This window comes from Monodon monoceros, unplaced genomic scaffold (genome assembly GCF_005190385.1).
Source record: "Monodon monoceros isolate NGI ecotype Baffin Bay Population unplaced genomic scaffold, NGI_Narwhal_1 Super_Scaffold_17, whole genome shotgun sequence".
NCBI lineage: Eukaryota > Metazoa > Chordata > Mammalia > Artiodactyla > Monodontidae > Monodon > Monodon monoceros.
In genome coordinates, this window is record NW_021703773.1 from 22405842 (window position 1) to 22412188 (window position 6347).

At 39.7% G+C, this 6347-nt stretch overlaps 1 pseudogene across 1 annotated transcript; it reads right to left on the reverse strand.

The window, feature by feature from the left end:
* Positions 1-3213: 3213 nt before the first annotated feature.
* On the reverse strand, positions 3214-4495 carry LOC114897451 (annotated as a pseudogene). The gene has a single exon (XR_003794135.1). The product of XR_003794135.1 is annotated as a signal peptidase complex subunit 2 pseudogene (transcript).
* Positions 4496-6347: the final 1852 nt, after the last annotated feature.

Here is a 6347-nt window from a genome sequence, read left to right on the forward strand (position 1 = left end):
CCTTTTACTCTTTTTTACCTTTAATTCTAATACTTTGCGGAGTGTTCTTTCTCTCTTTTGTTTTGATTCATTACAGAAATATATTATGAAAAGATTATCACAATAAGGTTAGTTAACACCTCCATCACCTCACATAATTACCTTTTTTTGTGGGGATAACATTTAAGATCTACTCTCTTAACAACCTCCAAGAATATAAAAGAGAATTGTTAATTACAGTCACCATACTGTACATTAGATCCCCGGAACTTATTTATCTTATAGCTATCTTATAACTGGGAGTCTGTACCCTTAAACCAGCATCTCCTTAATTCCCCCACCCCCAGCCCCTGGCAACCATCATGCTACTTTGTTTCTATGATTTTGGTTTTTTAGATTCCACATATAAGTGAGAACATACAGTATTTGTCTTTCTGTGACTTATTTCACTTAATATGACGCCCTCAAGGTCTTTGTATGTCCTTGCAAATGGCACGATTTCCTTCTTTTTATGGGTAACATTCTATTGTATATACGTACCACATTTTCTTTATACTTTCACTCTTTAATAGACATTTAGGTTGTTTCCATGTCTTGGCTATTGTGAATAATGCTGCAGTGAACATGGGGGTGCAGATATCTCTTTGAGACAGTGATTTAATTTCGTTCAGATATATACCCAGAATGGGATTGCTGGGCCATATGGTAGTTCTATTTTTCATTTTTTGAGGAACCACCATACTGTTTTCCATAATATTTGTACCAATTTAACATTCCCACCAACAGTGCACAAGGGTCCCCTTTTCTCCACATCCTTGCCAACATGTGTTATCGCTTGTCTTTTTTGGTAATAGCCATTTGAACAGGTCTGAGGTGACATGTCGTGGTTTTGAGTTTCATTTCCTTGATGGTTAGTGACATCGAACATCTTTTCATGTACCTGTTGGCCATTTGTATGTCGTCTTTGGAAAAATGACTGTTCAGGCCCTTTGCCCATTTTTAAATTGGATTGTTTGTTTTTTGCTATTGAAATGTTGAGCTTCTTATATATTGTGGATATTAACCCCTTATCAGATTGATGGTTTGTGAATATTTTCTCTCATTCTATGGGTTGCCTTTTTTTTTTTTTTTTTTTTGCGGTACGCGGGCCTCTCACTGTTGTGGCCTCTCCCATTGCAGAGCACAGGCTCCGGACGTGCAGGCTCAGCAGCCATGGCTCATGGGCCCAGCCGCTCCGCGGCACGTGGGATCTTCCCGAACCGGGCCACGAACCCATGTCCCCTGCATCGGCAGGCGGACTCTCAACCACTGCGCCACCAGGGAAGCCCTATAGGTTGCCTTTTCATTTGGTTGATTGTTTCTTTTGCTGTGCAGAAGCTTTTTAGTTTGATGTAGTCCACTTGTTTATTTTTGCTTTTGTTGTTTGTGCTTTCAGTGTCGTATCCAAGAAATTATCACCAACACCAATGTCAAGAAGCTTTTCCCCTATATTTTCTTCTAGGAGTTTTATGGGTTTGAGTCTTACATTTAAGTCTTTAATCCATTTCAAGTGAATTATTGCGAGTGGTGTAAGACAGGGGTGCAGTTTTATTCTTTTGTATAGGAAGATACAGTTTTCCTATCATTAATTGAAGAGACTATTCTTTCCTCATTGAGTATTCTTGGCTCACTTGTCAAATGTCAGTTGATTACATAGTGTGGGTTAATTTCTGGGCTCTCAACTTTATTCCATTGGTCTGTGTGTCTGTTTTTATGCCACTACCATACTGTTTAGTTTACTATAGCTTTCAAATAAAATTTGAAATCAGGAAGTGTGATGCCTCTAGCTTTGTTCTACTTTCTCACGATTGCTTTGGCTATTCAGGATCTTTTATGGTTCCATATGAATTTTAGGATTGTTTTTCTTATTTCTGTGAAAAACGCCATTGAAATTTTGTTAGGAGTTTCATTGAATCTATAGCTAGCTTTGGATAGTATGGACTTTTTTTTTTTTTTTTTTTTTGCGGTACACGGGCCTCTCACTGTTGTGGCCTCTCCCGTTGCGGAGCACAGGCTCCGGACGCGCAGGCTCAGCGACCATGGCTCACGGGCCCAGCCGCTCCGCGGCATGTGGGATCTTCCCGGACCGGGGCACGAACCCGTGTCCCCTGCATCGGCAGGCAGACTCTCAACCACTGTGCCACAAGGGAAGCCCGATAGTATGGACATTTTAACAATATTAATTATTCTGATATATGCACATAGTATATCGTTCCATTTATTTGTGTCTTCAGTTTTTTCATCAATGTGTTGTGATTTTCAGTGTACAGGTTTTTCACCTCCTTAGTTAAATTTATTCCTAAATAATTTATTATTTTTGATGCTATTATTGTATAAATGGATTGTTTTCTTTATTTCTTTCTCATATAATTCATTGCTAGTGTATAGAAAAGCAATTGGTTTTTGTACATTAATTTTGTATTCTGCAATTTTACTGAATTCATTTACTAGTTCTTTTTTTAAACGTTTTTTGGGGGGGTTTAGGATTTTAGATATATGGTATCATATCATCCGCATACAATTTTACTTTTCCTTTCCAACTTGGACGCCTTTTACTTCTTTTTCTTGCCTTATTGCTCTGGCTGGGAGTTCTAGCATTATGTTAAATAGGAGTAGTGAGAGTGGCATCCTTGTCTTGTTCCTGATCTTAGTGGAAAAGCTTTCCCATTTCACTATTGAGTATGATGTTAGCTGTGGGTTTGTCATGTGCAGCCTTTATTATGTTGAGGTAGTTTACTTCTCTATTAGCTATGCCTCTTTGTAGTAATTTTTAGTGGTTGCTCTTGGCATTACAATATGTATCCTTGTTACAATCTACTTAGAGTTACTATTTGATCACTTTAGATTTTATTCTTCACATCTGACTTTTCCCATTTCATAAATGAATAAAAAAGTCACAACAATTTAATTCCATTTAAACATTCTACTACTGTCTTTAAGCTACTGTTTTTTATATCTTTTAATTCTTCATAAGTTATAAATTTATACATCCTATCAGAGTGTTATTTTTTACTTTAAACAATTTTTTAGGACATTAAGAAAAGAAAAATATATACTTTTTTATGTTTATCTGTATATTCACCAATTCTAATACTCTTTATTCCCTTCCTGTAAATCTTAATTTTTATCTTGTATTGTTTCCCTTCAACATGAAGGACATTCTTTAATATTTCTTTTTTTTTTTTTTTAAAAACTAAAAATGCCATTGGCTTCTTTAATTGGTTAAGAGCACAAAATGTAACAGGCAGAAAGTCTCTTTTAAACAAATTAAAAAGCTGTGGGGTTTTTTTTCCCCAATTCTCCCCAAATTAGATATATACACACCCGCAAAAATGGTGTGTGAAGGAAAACTGTCATACACAAGAAGTTGTATCCTGAATTAAGGGAAACAGCTGTTGAACTGGGAATTAACACAATAAAGTCATCAACAGGTTAACAATTTAAAAAACTGAGTCTTCAAATGCTGCATGGCACAAAGCTATACTATATAAAGTACTGCTAGGTATGAAGGAGGAAGTCTGTACGGTTTTTAGCAAAAATGCTTTTCCAGAAAAGCAAATCAAAACAATGCAATCAGCAGACCAAAGAGGCTACAGCTAGATAGCAGAGCTACAACTTCTCATATCTGAGCTAGAAAATTCTGTTTATACAGAATGGACTAAAATTTCAAGACAAAACGGACATGTTTTACATTTCTTACTTTATCCATATTAAGTTCTCTGTTTCTTTCTCCCTCACCCCTCAATTCAGCATGATCCAGCCAAAAGATGGCTGCTTTTAGAAGTAGCTATTTTATTTTTCTTTCTGTGGCAAGACTGTCACGAAGCCTGGATATCTCAGGCTCATATGCATCCATGACCAGGGTCCCGTTGTGGTCAAAAAACTTAGCAGTGGACTTGGTGAACTTGGCTTCCCGTTGCTGCTTTGTTCTTCCACTGATGAAGGTCAGCTTCAGAGTGTATCTGTCATCGAACCTTTTGAGACTGGACGACAGCTGCCAAATATCATCAGGACCCATCCCTGTGGGATCTTTCCTGTGGGCCACGAGAAAGATGCTCTTCTCCTTATATGAGGGATAAATGGTCAGGATCCCCATCATCACAAAATAGGATATAACGCACAAAGCCAAAACAGGTTTGGACTCTGGAAAGGGGTGCATATAATCCCAAATCAAAGCCACTATGGCGAAGAAACAGGAGATGGTACAGATGGTGAGGCGACCGTCAATTAGAACAAAATTCTGCACATACTTGTACTTTTCCAGAAGTACCTTTTTGGCAGAATCATCCAAAGAATTTTTCACAGCTGATCCATCCCATTTGTCAATTTTTACAGGCTTATCATCAATCTTCCACTTGTCCAGCAAGCCGCTGCGGCTACTGCCTGTCCCACAGCTGGAACCACTGCCAGCCCCACTACTGCCTCCGCCACCTCTGGTTCTCTCTCCCTGAGCCGCTGCCACCGCCATCTTGCTTGCTTCTGCCTAGTATTCCTTGTAGTACAGGTATGTTGGGGACTAATTGTCTCAGCTTTCATTTATCTGAAAATGTCTTTATTTAATCTTAATTTTAGATGAATATTATCCTGAATCTAGAACACATTCTGTAGGATTTCAATTTTTTAAAATCTATTAAGATTCTAATTCCAAGGCCTGACCAGAGAGAAGGCAGGTGGGACACTTGCCATGGTCAGGCTTTAGGGCAAGAACTTTGAGGATCTAAGACTGCTGATTTGTAGGGAAGGTAAGGGTTGACATGGGCCCACATGGGCTGCCAAAAATGTGATGGATTAACAGGGTCAGTGAAGGCTGATGTTGGCTAACATGGGCTGACTTGGGTCACAACTTTTGAATTCTAATTGATTCTGGGAAGGATCTTAAAGCCTCTGTCAGTTTCAGAGGGGAAAATTAAAGCATGGAAAGGCAACAGCTGTCTCAGAATCACACAGTTGCAGAATGCCAGAACCCAGGCTCTAGAATCGTGTCTTCTTTCTCTAAGCCCAGGACTCCTTCCTTCCATCTCATCTGCCTCTCCATGGAGGCAAGGCACCAGAGTGCTGACCCATCTGGACAGCACATTCCTGAGAGCTCATGCCTGTCCCTAGCAAGACCTGGAACAGCTTTCAGGACAAAGCTCGTTCCAAGTTCTGGAGGAAATTTTTCATGTTTCTGCATTATCTGGGTTAAACTCCTGTGGGCAGTGACCTTTATAGCATTGTCAACCCTTGAAAAACAAGTGGCAAAAGGAGCACTTTTACATATTAGATGCTGATGACCACCCCCCACTGAGGACATCCAGATAACAGGCATACAAGGTCTCGGACCACAAGGCTTTGGGCACTTAATAATAACCACATTTTCTAATCTGTTGTCTTTCCTTGTTGGCTTTTAGCTTTTCTTTCCAACCTTTTCTAGGCCACAAGGCAGTATAAGACCAGGAGTCTGACTGTAGGCAGTGCTGGGATTTCCTTGGTTTGAATTCTATCCCATGTGTTTCTTTCTTTCTTCATATATTGGTATGTATATTAAAGATGCTTATTTACAGTAATTTATTGATCCAAAACTTTAGAGAAACTCTCTAAACATTATCATAAAACAATATGTTCATCATAAAACAATATAGTGCACAGCAGCAATGCTCACACCCAGACGCACCACAGCGCTATCCATGGAGCCTTGGGATCCTCTGGGGATCTGGGGACACTCTAACTTGGAGCTTGTTAGTTAAGGATTCCCCACCTCAACAACTGGGTAAGGCACTGAGGGAGCCGTATTTGGGGTTGGACCTCCCGCTAGAGGCGGAGGAAAGTGGATGCCCCTTTTATATTCATCTTTAACATTTGGAGTCCTTAACCTCTCCCCAAGGGAGCTCAGGGGCCACCCCCAAGGCAGTTCATGTGGGTTTGCGTTATTATGCCATCTCCATAGTCCCCTACCCTGGACATACTCAGGAACTGACAGCGCATCTAGCTTTATCTGCTGCCTCGTCAGGCCCTCCCTACCGGAGGAAATTCTTTCAGTGTGTGTGTGATGGTCACGGCCAGGGCAGCCCATCGGCTCGTCAGCATCAGCACCTTTCCCTTTGCTTTACTCCTTCCTTCCGTTTAGAATAACAGTACAACGTAACTCAAAGAGATAAGAATAACATTGTGTTTTCAAATTAAAAAAATATTAAGAATAAGCTGTCCTCTTTCTCTTATTTTTTTAATTGTAAAAAGCATTACTTTTATTGGGAAAATGAAGTCTGATCCTTGTCTCAGCCAGCTGAGATGGGAATGGTAATTTGGCCAAGGTGTTTTTTTTTTCCCGGCACAATGTAGGAAGTGACCAG